At 42.1% G+C, this 16,222-nt stretch overlaps 2 long non-coding RNA genes across 2 annotated transcripts in view; both read right to left on the bottom strand.

Annotated features, from left to right (window-relative positions):
- The window catches only part of LOC146798592 (uncharacterized), a 151,475-nt gene extending 135,615 nt beyond the window's left edge, over positions 1 to 15,860 (bottom strand). Inside the window, exon 1 of the long non-coding RNA XR_014968728.1 lies at positions 15,733 to 15,860. This is a non-coding gene — a long non-coding RNA (uncharacterized LOC146798592). The remainder of the gene's footprint in view (positions 1 to 15,732) is intronic.
- A 142-nt stretch (positions 15,861 to 16,002) lies between these two features.
- Positions 16,003 to 16,222, bottom strand: part of LOC146798591 (uncharacterized) — a 128,276-nt gene continuing 128,056 nt past the window's right edge. Inside the window, exon 4 of the long non-coding RNA XR_014968729.1 lies at positions 16,003 to 16,119. This is a non-coding gene — a long non-coding RNA (uncharacterized LOC146798591). The remainder of the gene's footprint in view (positions 16,120 to 16,222) is intronic.

Here is a 16,222-nt window from a genome sequence, read left to right as displayed (position 1 = left end):
CAACCTATCGGCGGTCAGGTATATAAACCATCTCGGGGGTACAAGATCCAAACCACTAGCAGTACTAGCTGAGAGTCTATGGGAATTCTGCCGTCAAAAATATTTTTGTCAGGGTGGGATATCTTCCGGGAAAGCTGAATTTGGTAGCGGACTGGTACACCAAACATCTCCAAGATTCAAGGGATTGGCATCTGCACCCATATGTGTTCAGTCAACTTACTTCAATCTTGGGCGTCATGTCCATAGATTTCTTTGCTTCTTGCTAAAATTCTCAGCCTCTCTCCTTCAGTTGGAGACCAGATCATTTAGCGCTAGCCACATACAAGTTTCTCCAATCCTGGCCTCAGATTCTTCTCTATGCTTTTCCTCCTTTTCTGTTTATTACACGAGCCCTAGCTCAAGCTCACAGGCAGCGGTCATCCCTATTTCAAGCTCAGCCCTGGTACCCAACACTTCTGGAACTGGCTTTGAACTTTTCAGTACGGATATCATCCTTCCCCAATCTGCTCCTCAATCCTCAAGGGTTTCTTTACAATCTTATTCCAGAGGGCTCTCTTTCCCTCATAGCTTGGAGGATTTGGGGGCTTCCTGAAGAACCCCAAGAATTTCAGAAGAGGCTATCTGCCTCATCCAGCAATCTGGGTCCCATGGCCATGCAAGAATTTACAAATCAGCTTAGTTGGCCTGGTGTACTTGATGTATGGAGAGGGATTCAGATCCCCTTTCAGAAAATGTAATCTTAGTGGTTAACTGCCTAGCTTCTTTAGCTTCCCAGGTGAAAGATTATCGTACCATCAATGCTTACAGGTCGGTGATTTCGGAGGCACACATTAGAGCGGGTGGAAGAACTATTGGAGAGCATTCTTTGGTATGTCTTCTGTTAAAGGGAGTACATTTTGCTGATCCTCCTCGTCCCAACTATATTATCATGTAGGATGTTAATTTGGTTTTGAACATGTTTGTTTCATGGCCAGATACTAGCTCTCTGTCAAACATTTATCTGCTAAACTGCCTATGATATTGTGCTTGGTTTGTCTGAAACATATTTCTGATGTTAAAGCTCTTGATGTGTCCTCTTATTGCTGCTCGGCCCTTTGTGCTTATATTCAGGTTAAGAAGCACATTATGACCAATTTGATGTCTGTTCATTATCCCATTTTGGCTTTGCAACCAAAGGTATGTGTTGGAAATTGTCTGAAGCCATACGTTTCACAGACTGCAGATCTGTGGTTGCCTTCTGCACACCAATTGCTAATTTCCTTCCAGAAACCCCACAAACCTGTCTCTTCTCCTACCCTGGCTCACTGGGTTAGGTGGGTTATGTCCTGAGCTGATATCAATACTGATTCCTTTGGTGCCTATTCAGCCAGTTGGGGCTAAGGTCTCTAAGCCTTTTTGGGCAGGTGCGGGATTGCAAGACATTCTCAAATCTGCAGAATGGTCAAATGCTAATACGTTGAGGACATTTTACAGTAAACCAATTGCTCATCCATCTGAATCTGTAATTTCTATGCTTTGAACAAGCATAATATGAACCTCCGGTCTTGTAATATGATTGAGATTTTCCTAGCATGTGTGTCAGAAAGGCTAGATTTCATTAAAGACACAGAGGTGAGTATTATCCCACCACACTTTTACTAACTCTCCCTGTTTTCCTCCTGCAGTCCCGATGCCTTCAACCAGTATACCATAACCTCAACCTAACTGTGTGGGAGATCCTCTTCCTTCGGATTCTGTTTGGTGGAGACCTTCACATAAGCCGGTTCACTGACAAAATATCGATGTAAAAAATATGGAAGTAAAAAATATAGAATTCAAAAATATCGACTCCCTATGCTTAAACTGGTAATTCCAAACATATTGAGAAAAAAAATCTTGATGTTAAAAATATAATTGTAGAAAATATCGATATACATATATATATAACAAAATAAATATTAAAAATATTAAACACTAAAAATAATGTTTTAAAAAAGCGGATTTAATATCCATTTTAACAAATATAACAAATAAATGTAATAAAAAAATTAAACACACATACATATTAATATATCACCACACAGAAAAGTTCACCTTTGTGAGAACGCCTGCACACATGGAAGATTTCACCTTCTTTATTGCGGGCTGCAGAAAAGTCATGCTCACACCTTCGGTAAATATGCCATACGCGTTTCGGGCAACCTTAGCCCTTGGTCACTGGCAATGCAACAAATGTCCCGGCAGCCATGGTTAAATACCTCTTGGACCCGCCCCAGTGGGCTCTCAAGCCCCAGTGCCTTGTGGTAGAGGTAGTTTCATTCAATCCGCCACAGTGGGTGCTGCTAAGATTTCGTGCATGAAAATGTCTTTACCCAAGTGGGTTTACTTCAGGGAAAGCCATCAACTTTGCTGCCATCTCCAAGTCCCACAATCATGGACTTCCATGTCCTCACAGCACTCAAAACTTCAGGCACTGCAGGTCCGCTATTAAGCGGCGGGGCGTTCTCGCGACGAGGCACACCGCAATTCAAATCACCACACAGAAAAGTTCACCTTTGTGAGAACGCCTGCACACATGGAAGATTTCACCTTCTTTATTGCGGGCTGCAGAAAAGTCATGCTCACACCTTCGGTAAATATGCCATACGCGTTTCGGGCAACCTTAGCCCTTGGTCACTGGCAATGCAACAAATGTCCCGGCAGCCATGGTTAAATACCTCTTGGACCCGCCCCATTGGGCTCTCAAGCCCCAATGCCTTGTGGTAGAGGTAGTTTCATTCAATCCGCCACAGTGGGTGCTGCTAAGATTTCGTGCATGAAAATATTAATATTATATATATATATATATATATATATACATATTTACTTTAAAACAATTAATAAACTATTCTATTAATTTAAATTTATTTTATCATTTTAAAATTGTCTCAAAATATACATATACATACATACATAGATATACATAATATATATACCAATAACATAAAATCTATTAAAAATAACCCATTCTATTATAAATTAAAACATTACATTAATTAAAATCTTTAAATCTTTAAACTTAAATTTACCTCTCCGGTCAGTGCAACAGTAGGGTAAGTGTTGGATAGCGGAGAGGTAAAAATGACTATTCCCACTCCAGTGAGTGCAACAGTAGAGAAAGTGTTGGATAGCGGAGGGGTAAAACTTACCATTCCTACTCCAGTGAGTGTAACAGTAGGGAAAGTGTTGGATAGAAGAGGCGTAAAAATTACTATTTCCACTCCAATGACTGCAACAGTAGGGAAAGTGTTGTATAGTGGAGAGGTAAAACTTACTATTCCCACTCCAGTGAGTGCAACAGTAGGGAAAGTGTTGGATTGCGTAGGGTTAAAATTACTATTCCCACTCCAATGAGTGCAACAGTAGGGAAAGTGCTGAATAGCGGAGGGGTAAAACTTACTATTTCCACTACAATGAGTGCAACAGTAGAGAAGGAGCTGAATAGTGGAGGGGTAAAACTTACTATTTCCACTCCAGTGAGTGTAACAATAGGGAAAGTGTTGGATAGCAGAGGGGCAAAAATTACTATTCCCACTCCAATGAGTGCAACAGTAGGAAAAGTGTTGGATAGTGGAGAGGTAAAACTTACTATTCCCACTCCAGTGAGTGAAAGAGTCGGGAAAGTGTTGGATTGAGTAGGGGTAAAATTACTATTCCCACTCCTTTTTTTTTACTTTCTTTTTTTATTTAAAGTTTAAGCAAAATAATACAGAGGTATGACATTCAAAACACCCCCCGCCCCCCACATCGATAAGCTATCGATTCAAGGACACAAAAGATGAACAGAAGATCAGGAATTGATTGCACTATGGAGAGGAAAAAAACAAAAGGGAGAAAAAAACCAAAAAGAAAAGCGCAAGAAAACAGGGAAGAAAAAAAGAAATCTCAGGCCTGGTTACCCTGGCTGCTCCAGCCAGGTAGTGAATGCTTCCCAGATGTCTAGGCCCTTCTTTCGCCCTTTAGAACCTTTCTTGGCATAGATGGCTTTTTCTAAATGGTAAGTTGCAGCTAGCCTAGCCAGCCATTGCGAAAAAGGTGGGGGATCAGTGTCTAGCCAAACTGACGCTACACAGATCCTCCAGACTGCCATGGCGACCAAAATTAATGACCCGCCTTTGCCTCTATTCGTTTCGGTTTGGGTCCCAAGCAAGATGACTGTAGGGGTTAGTACCATGGCCTGGGAGGTGACTTTCCCCAGAAATTCCTGTACCTTAAAGAGGACTGAGGAGAGCTTAGGACAGGTTGCAAACATGTGAACTGAGTCGGCTCCAAACTCCGAGCACCGAGGACATGGCGTCTCTTTGCCGACTCCGCATTTGGCAATTTTGCTGGGGGTAATATACAGGAAAAAGAGGATTGTGAGGTGTTGTGCCTGTAATTTGGCTTACAGCAAGAAGTTTTTTAGAAAGTACTAATGAGTTAAAAAATATGCTGTGTGGAGCCGCAAGCTTAGTAAACCACTTGTCCGCGATTCTTGGTAGATCGTCTGAAGTTTGTCTGTTTAGTGCATTATATATATGACCTATCCAAGAAGTCGCAGTATCCCACAGGGTATTGACGAGTTCTATTTCAGCAAACCCTGTGGTGCCCCCAACTTTTCTGGAGAGAAATTGCCGTATGAAAAAGTATTTAAAGGCCTCTTGACTGCTCAGACCGTGTTTGTTTTGCAGGTCAGTAAAGGATTTAACTCCTTCACTGGTGATTAGGTCTCCCAATTTCGTGATACCTGCCTTATGCCATTCTAAAAGATAGGACCTATCGAAGATGGCAGGAAGATTGCTGTTTGCAGTAATAGGAGAGTAATAATTAAATCTCCCCAGCCCGAAAAATCTGCGGATATTACGGAAGACCTTGAAGGAGTTCATTAAGGTCTTGAATCTCACACGTTTGTAGTATCCAAAGGTTATCTGTCGGAAGAGGCAGCCGCGATATTCTTCACCCAATAGAAGCTGGAATGGTGAGGGAAGCCCAGATGGAGGGGGGAGAGAGTGTTCTCTTAATAATTCAGTACTATACTGCAGGACCGAAGCCCAGTAATATAGCACAACGTTAGGGAAGGCCCAGCCGCCCCGTTCTCTAGGAAGAGACAGTTGTTTTAGAGCCCGCCTAGGTTGTGAGTAGGCCCAGATAAACTGCGTAAATATTTACTGAAATTTCTGTAGATTAGCTTTGCTAAATTCAAGTGGTATGGTGCAAAAGAAGTAGAGCAGTTTCGGGAAATAGGTCATTTTAATTGCATTACATCTGCCAACAAGTGTCAGGTGTAAGTTGTCAATTACCTTAAGGGCTTTCTTGGTTTCTATTGCAAGAGGGGATAGGTTCTCTGCTACAATTTCGTCAATATTAGCGAAAATTAAGACCCTCAGGTATTTTGCCTTTGGAACTACCCGAGCGTCGGTCCAGGTGATTTCCTTATTTATTATTATTTGGGTTTTTGTTTTGTTCAGTGCATATCCCTAGATTTCCCCAAATGTTTGTGCCTCCGTTTCCAGTGTCAGAATGGCATTCTCAGGCTCAGGGGAAGTTATGAGAATTAAAGTGAAGTGACCTCTTTGACGGCCTATATTTCTTTCTATTACTGGCAAATGCTCTCATTAAGTTTTAACAAACATGCGCACCTACAGTGATGTCCTCCAAGATACAATGTATACACACACGAGAATATTTACTTTTTATCCTTGTTTATTTTTCATTTAGTAAGCAAAAGCATTTTTTGTATCAAAACGGTGATTGTGAACATTTCATTTACAGTGTTATAATTTCCAATAATTCTCAAATATACTGAAAAACAAATTGTTACAATTGGACATTTTTAAAATGGCCAAGACACAGAATACTTAGCCCCTCGAAAGGCTAATTGATTCCCTACATTCAGATCTTGCATACTAATCTTGCATACAGACACTCATGCCACATACAACACACTAACAAAAGGATTATTCACTGTAGGTGCGCATGTTTGTTAAAACTTAATGAGAGCATTTGCCAGTAATAGAAAGAAATATAGGACGTCAAAGAGGTCACTTCACTTTAATTCTTGTTTTTTTCCCCCCTCTTGAGCCTAACAATCCTGTTTTTTGGGGAAAACCTTTTCTTAGACTCAGGGGAAGTTATGGCCAGATCATCGGCATAGGCCATAACTTTGGTGTTGATACCTTGCATACTTGTTGCCGAGATAGCAGGGTTCCTTTACATTTTTTTAATGAATGGGTCTATATAAATGGCAAATAGCAGGGGGGAGCAGGGACAACCTTGCCTAATACCCCGGGGGATGTTGAATTGCTCAGTAAACCGCCCATTGATGGAAACACAGGCTGTCGGCTGTTGGTATAGAGCCCGTACAGCCTGTGTGAGTTTAGGCCCAAAACCCATCTTGTCCATGACAGCCCACAGGAATTGCCAGGAGACCCGATCAAATGCTTTTCGGCATCTAGTAGTATTAGTGACATTGGGTCTCCTGCTGCCTGATCTGCATCAAACAGGGTAGTAGCCCACCTGACATGCTCTGTGGTGCCTTTTTTTGGAATGAAACCGTGTTGCCATTCTGAGACTAGTGATTCAACCACGGAGGATATTCTGATTGCCATTATTTTGGAGAAAACCTTAGAGTCGCAGTTAATAAGTGTAATCGGTCTGTATGAGCCCATATCTAATGGCGATTTGTCTTTATATTTAGGAATATGGATATTTTGGCATGAGACCAGGAAGCAGGAGGGGAAGCCCCGTAAAAGATTGAGGTCACTACGTTAGTTTAAATGGATTTTATTTGAGGGGCAAAGACTTTATAGAACTCCACAGGAATGCCGTCCATTCCTGCGGCTTTCCCATCTGGTAGACTGGTGAGGGCTTCCAGGATATCATCCCAGGTAGGGGTGAGATCCAGCTGCTCCCTACTATCAGGGGTAAGTTGTTCTAAGTCAGCCTTGTTCAGGTAACTAGTTATCTCGCTTCCTATTGAGGTAGCTCCCTGGCCGTTCTCTTCTGTGTATAATTTAGTGTAGAATTCTTGAAATCCTTTTTGTATTGCACTGGGGTCGTTAGTCTCAATCCCTGTTGCAAGTTTAATTGCATGTATTTCGCTACTAGTGAACTGTTGCCTGGTTTTAACGGCTAGGTGATGCCCAATGCAGTAACTACACTCGTAATTCTTTTCTCGCGTATTCGCCCATTTTGCTGCGGTTTGTTCTGCGAAAACAGCCCCGATTGCTGCCTTCGCAAGAATTACTTCTTTTTGGACATTCTCAATATCCTGACCAGAGTTGACCAATAGGACCAGTTTCGTTTCTGCTTGCCTTAGTTTTTCCTGGAGGTCACAAATTAGCAGCTTCTCCCTCCTGTTTTTCCTAGTTGAAAACCTCAGAGTTTCACCCCGAACACCCACTTTAAGAGTATCCCAGACAATCATAGTTGAAGCGGTTCCAATATTTATTTCCAGGAACTCCTGTATCCAACCTTGCATATGTAACAGATAGCCTGCATCTAGTAAAAGGGCTTTCTCAACACTCCATCTAGGGGCCTCCTTCCAGTTCCCTAATCCCTTGATATTTAAGATGAGAGGATTGTGGTCTGACATAAAGCGAGGTGCGATGTCTATGGTGCATTTATTAAGTAAAAAGGAAGAGATAAAAAAATAATCTAATCTGAGAAATGTATGATGAGGAGCAGAAAAGTAGGTGTAGCCAGGTTGTGCGGGATTTAGGCTAGCCCAAATGTCACTTAGCCCATGGGTCTGAACTAAGTTGGTTACTGCTTGATATACTAAGGGCTTTCTGCCTTTATACCTCCATTTGTTGTCCGTTTTCCAGGGCAAATGTATGTTAAGGTCGCCACAGAGGATGATTGGGGTAGGCCAGTGTGCTAGCTCCCCTGAAACCAAGTTGATGATCCCTGGGTCATCTGTATTGCTCCCTTACAATGAGCAAAGGGTGAAAGGGAGATTAGGAGATAGTTGGCATTCGGTGATTACCCATCTGCCCAATGGGTCAGCTTTAACTCATGGATTTTTAAGTGAGAGACTCCTGTCTACCAAAATTCCTACCCCTTTTATTTAGGAGCCCTGTGTAGTGGCCCCCGCAACCTTGAACCCCAGTGAGTCTAGTAAGTGTCTCTGTGAACCCTCTATGTGCGTCTCCTGGAGGCAAAAGATGTTGCCCCCCAGAAAGCGCAGGCCTTGTGCTACATTTTGTCTTTTTAAAAGGTCGTTTAGCCCACAGATGTTGGCAGACATAAACCTGAGCTAATCTATTTTAGCCATCTAGGTATTACTAAAAAGTTTAAAGCAGAAATTACTCGAGCCTTCGAATATGCTTCGCCTAGTGGAATCTTTAATCTCGTCCAATGTCTCCATAAGTGAATGTAAAAGTGCATGCAAACAACAACAACAAAAAGGTGTCCTTGGTTCTTTTGAGTTTGGTTTGGATTCCCAGCCACCCCCCTCCTCCCACCCCACCTCCCCCCTCTTCTGAGCAATCAGGGATAACCTGAATGAGGGTAGTCAGTCATGAGTCCCGGCTGCTGACCACGCCTGAAAAACCAGATAAATCCTACATTATGATGACCGTTTTATCTGAGGCTTTTCTTAGTTTTCATTTTGTCTAAATATTCACTGGCCTTAACCTCAGACAGAAAGATTTTTGCACCCCCGTTGAATATTACTTTGAGTCTGGCGGGGTTCATAAGGTAGACCTCCGCACCAAGCTGCTGAAATAGGGTAATTAGTTGCCTTAGGCGCCACCTCCGCTCTATTGTCTGGTGGCAAAAGTCAGGTTTTGCGAAAAATGTTATGCCATTGGCCCCTTTTTGGGAATTTGGGCGAGCCTGGTCATATACTAGCTGCCTCAGGAGGAAATTGCCAAAGTAAACCATAAAGACCCTTGGCTGTCCACCGGCTGTGCTGCTGCCATCGCCCTGCAGTCCTAGATTAAAGGGAAAGCGGTGAGCTCTCTGCACTTCTCGGTCCCAGTCCCAGCCTGGTTGATCAGGGAAGGATTCCTGTAAAAGTTTTACAATAAATCGCCTGGGGTCATCCTCTTCCTTCCCCTCCAGGATTTCAAGCAGGCGAACATTGTTTCTGCGTTGGCAATCCTCTTGCTCCTCCATCTTAGACATCAAATCTGTCAAACAAGCAGTGTTGGACTCACTCTGCAGTTTGGCTGCCGTGGATTCGGTTTCAAGATGTTCGGTGCGTGCCTCGACTATAGAGACACGATCGCTTATGTCTGTACAGGTTTTGTTCAGTCGCCGTATACCTCCCTGCAGCTTCTTGGCAGCGCCTTTGGCTGCGAGGCTGTCTGCCCGGACCTCCTCCTGGAACTCTTTGATAGAAGCTAAGATAGAAGATAAGGAGGGCTCAGCAGTGTCCATTGGCAGGCTTTTTGCTTTTCCCCGCTGTGTTGTGTTAGGTTCGTCCTCGTCCAGGGGGTAAGACATTTGTGAATCCGAGTAGTCCCACTTCAGTTGACTGCGCCGCTCGCTTTGGTTTTTGGTTTTCTTTAACCGTTGAACAGTACCAGTGTCTCTGGTTGAGACGTCACTATCATCCTTACTAAAATCAAACCCCTCCTCCGAAGAGGTGACTGCACCGTCAGAGACAGAGAAAAAATTTTCAGGCCCGATTTCTGGTGTCCAAGGAGCTTGTGCGCCAGCGGCTGCTTCCAGGCTCTGAATGAAGTTTGCTAAGAAAGCCATGCTGGCCTCAGGGGCTGTGAAGGGGGTGCCGGGATTGACCGCATAAGAGCCAGCACCAATGTTTTGCGATTCCGTCGGTCCAGCTGGGGTATTGACATCAGTGTGCGGCCCTTGTTCAGGAGCTGCCGCTGCCGTTACCAGGTCTGTCTCTTGGAGGTGGTTGGGTGCTGGGCCAGCAGCCAGCTGCAGACCGGGTGCATGTGTTTGCGTGGACAGGAGGGCCAGGGGGGCGTTCTCAGGGGGAGGCGGGTACACAAGGGTTTTAGAATTGGCACCCGAGGGCTGGGTTTTAGAGCCCAAATTTTTTTTTGCTAAGGTCGGCTGTATTGCTGCTAGATCTTTTGAGTCTTTGGGATCTTTAGACTGTCCGCCTCCCACAGCTTTCCCCAATGTTTTTTTGCCACTAACCTCCATCCGTGGTTTTGCAGTTCCCTCAGTGGATGCAACGTCCCTGAGCTCTCTAGACTCTCTGGACTCAGGGATGGCCACTGTCTTTGTTTTGCCCCCTCTCCTGGCCCCACGGCTGTGCATGCTGGAGGTGCTGCCCAGATGTGGCCGCGTCCGCCGATTAGATCCGCCGAGTCTACGTGATGGTAAGGCAGCTGGTGCATGCAAATGAAGATCCGGGCTCGTAAAGGCGGTGAGAAACAAAATCCAGGTCAGGAGTGGGATCCAGCACCAGGCAGGCAACGTTCGGAGGTCCGCCGGAGTGGCAAAGAAGAAAGCCGCTGTCTCTGTGGCACTTTGTGGGCCGGATTGTCGAAAGCCTCTCGCTGGCAGCCTCTGCATTCGTGCGAGCTTCGTTGTTAGCATCGCATCGCAGGGCGCCTAATCGATCCACTACGCGTCTGGCGTGATCAGCCGAGCAGCGAACACTCACGCTGACTCCATCTTGCTCCTGCCCTACTATTCCCACTCCAATGAGCGCAAAAGTAGGGAAAGTGCTGAATAGCGGAGGGGTAAAACTTACTATTCCCACTCCAATGAGTGCAACAGTAGGGAAAGTGCTGAATAGTGGAGGAGTAAAACTTACTATTCCCACTCCAGTGAGTGGAACAGTAGGGAAAGTGTTGGATAGCGGAGGGCTAAAACTTACTATTCCCACTGCAGTGAGTGCAACAGTAGGGAAAATGTTAGATAGTGGCAGGATAAAATTGACTATTCCCACTCCAATCAATGCAACAGTAGGGAAAATATTAAATTGCAAAGGGGTAACAATTAATATTCTCACTCCAGTCAATTCGAAAAGTAAAAACAAACATAATAAATACAAAAATATATAAATATATTAGAAATTAAAATACAAATATATGTAATATTACACATTAAAAAACATATTATGTTAAATGCATATGATAAATACCTACAAATATTATATTAAATAAAATAAAAAATAATTTTAAAAAAAAAAGATTTTTAATTAGAAATTATTTAGAATCAAAAACATTCATTATTACATGAATTTACTTTTTTTATTTCCTACCCTATAACACCATACGATTCACAACCCACATCAATTTTTTTTTTTTTAAATTACTTACATCAGATTCAGATTCATAGTCTTTATTCAATCTCTTTTTAAAACAAATCTTAAAAGCATCATTTCATCAAGTAAACCGTATCACAATATTATAAAACCATGTAAAAACGATTAAAACAAATAAGATCGATATAAAATGTTTGCCAATTTCATAAAATTAGCTCTGTACAGAAAAGTAATATTAAAAAGCCATGAGTGAGGGCAATCGTAGTCTTTGTACATTTTTGGTTCATAGACCCCCATCACTTAACTAAGGCCAAATTATTCTCATTGATACAGCAAATTATGTCAACAAGGCCCGATTCCTCCTCGTTCTCACACAAGCCCACAAAAAACATGCTACAGAAAAGCAGACAAAGGGGTCAGAGAGTGTTTTTAAAAAATTCAATGCCACCCTGCACTGTATGAAGTTATAGCGCCTTAAAAGCGGTAGGATAAAAGCTTTCCTTTCAGTGTGGTAAAACTTGCAGAATAGTACTACATGTAGATCCGATTGGGGCAGGTGGTTGTCACACAGACAGGGGGGCAAATCTGAATGTTTAAAATTTCTCACTGGAAGAGCTAGCATCAGAGGGATGTAATTCCGTCGAAACCGCAGTAGAATAAATCTATGGTGAGCAAGGGTAATGGACAAAAGGTATGAAAATCCATCCCCTGCTCTTGGTAAAGTTAATTCATACGCAATTATCAACGTTTGTTGCCAATGCTTTTCCCTCCAGAGAAAATTAGCCCTCTGAAGATACCTTTCTGTAGTTTGCCGCTTAGATACCTTCCTACACAGTGAGGGGTCATTAAAAAAGTTGCCCTGCCCAATTGCAGTCAGTTCAGCCTCTACAAAATTGAGCCAACCGATCCTGTTGTAGTGCTCCAATTTCATGCAGCTGGCAATAAAGCATTGCGTTAAATTGACTGTGGACCTCCGCCAAATCGAAAGCCACAGCAGGATTGGGGCCATTCTAATAGTGTCAAGCAAATGGGGTAACCCCAATTTGAGGTGTAAAATGTAGTTTGAGAGTGAATGGAGAAAAGAGGCCAGATTTAAAAAAAAGTTATCTTCTATTCTCTGGAGCAGATGCAAATTTTCCAACCCCCAACCTCCCACCCCATATGTTGTCGCTGCCTTTGTTTTATCTCGAAAATAATTTTTTGTCATATCTAGAGGGCTGGCTCCCAACTTCCCCATTTGCGCCATACCGAACAGAGGCAGTAGCGTTGGCGTATAGCTGGCTAATAAAGCAGATTATTAGGGGATCGACTTCCATCCCCTTCAACATTGGCAACAACTTATGGTGGGAGACACAATCAAAGACCGCCGACAGGTCCATAAAAGGCATGTAGATTCCCCCCCCTTCACTTTGGTATATTTTTCTATATAGAGTGACAAATTTAGGCTTTGGTCCGCCGTCCCCTTTCCCTTCTGGAATCCATATTGCGCTTTTATCAGTATATTATTTTCTTCAGCCCAGTCCTCGAATCTGGTTAATAGAAGCGGCCTATGAGCTTCGCAGTGCTATCCAGAGGGAAATTGGACGGTAATTCTTAAGAATGCCCCTATCCCCTTTCTTATAAATGGGGACAATCACACTTGTTCCAAGATGATGGAGGACCTTCTGTTACTATACTGTTAAAAACATTTGTTAATAAGGGTACCCACATGTCATAGTTCTGCAGGAAGAGATTTGATTGGTATCCTTAGAGTCTTTATAATAAGGGGCATTTATGACTCTCCATAACTCCCTGCTGCTGCCCAAGATAGCAAATTGTTCTAGATCGTTCCAGGCCTTCTCTGTAATCTCCTTTTCTCTTCTTTTCCTGGCATGATTGTAACTACTATGCAGGAGTTTTATCTCTACTGGGTCTCTGTGGTGGGCTTTTATGGCCTTGATAAGAGCACTCCTTGCTATGGAGCATGCATGATCAAACCATCCTTGGGTTCGATTAGGATTTACAGGCTTGGTACGAGTAAGTGCCAGTTTTAATTTCATTAAAAGTACTGTAAACTGGGTAACTAAAAGGGAGGGAGAAGTCCCCTCTACCAAGCAATGTATAATATCTTCCCTTGCTTGAGCTATTACTTCATGGCCTAGGTTCAGCTGCTCAACCTGTGCCCATTTTTCCTACTTAACACTATGTTATCTGCTACCTGTTGATGTTTTTCCCCTTAACAGGGAAAATTTAAAGAAATGAATAAAATGGATGGTCACTATAACATGTAAACAGGTTGTCTAAGTGGTCCACTTTTCTGCTTATTATAGAGGCAAGTAAGATAAAGTCAATTGTTGACTCCTGTCTACCCCTCCTGAATGTTTTGCCTATATGTCCTGCTTTTGTGTTATTAATTATTCCCAGATTGCTTGAATATAGGAAGTGAAATGTATGAGGGGGTCATCCTGAGAGTCAACGAAACCACACACCTTAGAGTCATTATGTTTACAAAGGTGAATATTAAAGTCCCCCACCCAAATGATGTGGGGAGGACCTTTTTTTTACATAACTTAATTTTCCCTAGCTCCTTGTTTAAATTTCCTACATATTCCTCCCGAATTCATTTCGACAGAAGTTAATCAGAATCTAGGAACCTTAATTTCTGGGCTCAATGTATATTTGGGGAGCTAACCTGCCTTACCTGTGGGGAAAAGGTGTTCGATATCAAGGTTCGTAGACCCCCTTCGCTCTGCCTGACATTGAGTGAACTGCAGGAGTATGGAAGGTGCGAAAACCAGGAAAGAAAACCGGATCCTTAGCCCATGTTTCCTGGAAGCAGATGATCTCCAAGAATTGCCATAAATTGTACCATTGTTCATTACCTGCTTTAAAGGCAATGCCAGCCACATTCCAGGATGCGAGGGTAGCCCTATTTTTATCCACTATAACCTGCGGCGAAGGAGACATGGGGATTACATGCGGGCCATGTGGTAAACTAGCTGCTGTATCTATTCTCCCAATGGGCAATAGTAGTCAATCACATGATTCCAGATCAGAAAGGGGGGCAAATCTATTTTATAACCTTACCCCCTGTGGGATAATCGGGCCCCCCACATGTCTCGTAGATAGAGGACCTGACCTTAGCCTACCACTCTTTCCTTCTCCAGAAAGTAAAGCCCGATTATAAAAATGCTCCAGTGGTAATGGGATGATTTGGGTACTTCTAAGTGGGGACCTGTAGAGGTTATCCTGGAGTCGATAACCCACATGTGGGCTATTCAAATTTATCACAACGTAGTCCCCTGCAGTGGTCTTTAGTGAGTTCCCCACCCACCCCACTCATCTAGCCATGATGATCTTATTGGCCAGCCGGCGATTCCGTATGCCTGGGTTCATAAGATTGTGGGAGGGCCAATGTAGCTATTTGTCCATTAACTGCGTGGTAGATTCCTGCTGGTTGCCCCGGAGTGGGAGTACATTGGCCAAAACCAGTACCAGAGGACAGGCTTCAGGTGGGAGATGGAGAACTGGTAGGAAATGGTCATCTGCAGGCCGGGCATTAGGATCTTGTGTTCCTGCTTCCTGATAGCGTGCCCATGGGTCCTCCCTTACTATAGATGCCTGTAGGAATGTATCCCTTAGTACTCAAGCTTCTATAATTGAAGCCTCCCGCTGAGCATTTGCATGTCCACTGGATTCAGGATGCGGTCCACAAAAACCCTAATTAAATATCAATTAATTCATCAACATTAATGATCAACCGATTATTAATTAATTAAACATAAATTACTTCCCACACTATACCCCTATAAACCCCATATCCTACACCTAAAATTAATTACACAAATTCCATATTTAATTTTCAATTCATTAAGAACTAATTATTAATTAAATAAAAATAAATTACTTCCCACCATTTACCCCATAAACCCCACAACCCACACCCAAACAGAATCACACAATTACAATAATTAATTATCAATTAATTAGGTAATATAACTTAAGAACTAATTATTAATTCATTAAACATACATTACTTCCCACCCTTTACCCCCTATAAACCCCTCAACCCACACCAAAAATGAATTACAGTATTTCCATAATTAATTTTCAATCAATTAATATAAATTAACAACTAATTATTAATTAATCAAAAATAATGTTCTACCCCTATAAACCCACACCTAAATGAAATTACAGAATTACCTTAATTAAATTACTTCATACAAGTCACACAATAAAATCTACATTAAATAGATGAAAAAGTAATCATTAATTTATTGTAATTAAATTACTTCCCACCCTATTCCCCTATAAACCCACAACCTGCTACGGAACTAAAAAACACAAAATTTAATTAAAATAAAATTGATAACTACTGAAAATGTAACACATATATTAAAAAACATAAACAATACTCTTACAAAAAACACATACATCACATACATTTAAAATATAAACTGAAATACATAACACTAATTTAAAAAATCGATATTTCAAACAACTATATTGTTGCAATCAATATTAATGACGTCTATTTTTCAAAAAAAAAAAATTCTTACCTCAGATTTGATAATCTTGACCACGATATTCTTGCTATTGATATTTCTGAATCAAAATATTTCCAACTCGATATTTGTGTAAGGCGACATTTCCTACTTGATATTCTGTCTCAACACCTCATAAGCCATCTGTTCGGATCTTCGTTACTATGCTTCTTTTGGATTTTTTCAAGAATTTGGTGACTTTTCTGCTGTCTTATGCTTTTGTTCGGTTGTAGCTTGCTGGAACTCATGTAGACTGACTCTTAGCAAAAAAAGAGGATTTGTTGCTCTCAGTCAAGATAATTATCACAGTGCTCGATGTCGGATTGGTCTTTCTATTTTGATGTATTGGCTTACTTTTGGTCCCCAAGGTTTTTTGAGTTATGTCATTTTTCTTCTTGGCTGCTGTTGAATTTAAAGCAAGAAAAGTAAGCATAATACTTGCCTCCGTGTCTTTAATAAAATCTAGCTTTTCTGACACTAAGGCTAGGAAAATCACAATTATTAA

This window comes from Triturus cristatus, chromosome 9 (assembly GCF_964204655.1).
Source record: "Triturus cristatus chromosome 9, aTriCri1.1, whole genome shotgun sequence".
NCBI lineage: Eukaryota > Metazoa > Chordata > Amphibia > Caudata > Salamandridae > Triturus > Triturus cristatus.
The sequence above is the reverse complement of the archived record's forward strand: the minus strand, read 5'-3'. Positions and strand labels throughout refer to the sequence as shown.